Genomic DNA, 805 nt, shown 5'->3' on the forward strand with positions numbered 1-805 from the left:
AAGGGGTCAGAAGCAATTTTCCCTCCAATTTACAGGATTAATTTAAAAGTTAAAAGTTGATAAATCTATCATACACCGCCTAAATGTTATTGAAGAACAGACATCTAGCTGGTGTTAGAATTGCGTCCGTACAATTTCTTTTATTTGAATAATAACAAACATTTTGTGCATGCACTAGTGAAAAACGAGGCATCTTAGGCAAAGTATCCTAAATGGAATATTTTTCGTCTTGAATGTTGACATTCTAGATAGAAATTTTTTGTCTACAATATTCCGTCTAGGATTTCTACATCCTAGACGGTTTTTGTGCATGCACTAGTGAAAAACGAGGCATCCTAGGCAGAGTATCCTAGATGGAATATTTTTCGCCTTGAATGGTGACATTCCAGATAGAAATTTTCTATCTTTAATATTCCGTCTAGGATTTCTACATCCTAGGTAAATTATCCCAGATTGATGTTTATAATTTTTCAAGTGGGTCCCACCATCCTAGATGGAAAATTTCCATCTAGGATATATCTTAGATGGAAATTTCCATCTCGGATGGTTGGACCCACTTAAAAAAATCAAAATAGAAAACCTTAGCCGCACTCGTTCAAAATCCCAGAATTTTTAAAACTCCGCAAAATTTCTGAAATCGCCCTACTCCACCACCTACTGACCGCATTCGCGCTCCACTAGCGTCCATGACCGTAGCTCCACCAGCGCCGCTCTATCCGCATTCGCGCTCCACTAGCGTCCATGACCGTAGCTCCACCAGCGCCGCTCTACCCGCATCGCTCAGGCAGTGCTTCTCCGCTAGTGA

The 805-nt window shown here is 40.5% G+C and overlaps 1 pseudogene; it reads right to left on the minus strand.

Moving 5' to 3' along the window:
* LOC109841970 overlaps positions 1–805 on the minus strand; it is an 18,439-nt pseudogene that overhangs the window by 14,294 nt on the left and 3,340 nt on the right.

This window comes from Asparagus officinalis, chromosome 5 (assembly GCF_001876935.1).
Source record: "Asparagus officinalis chromosome 5, Aspof.V1, whole genome shotgun sequence".
In the NCBI taxonomy this organism is placed as follows: domain Eukaryota; kingdom Viridiplantae; phylum Streptophyta; class Magnoliopsida; order Asparagales; family Asparagaceae; genus Asparagus; species Asparagus officinalis.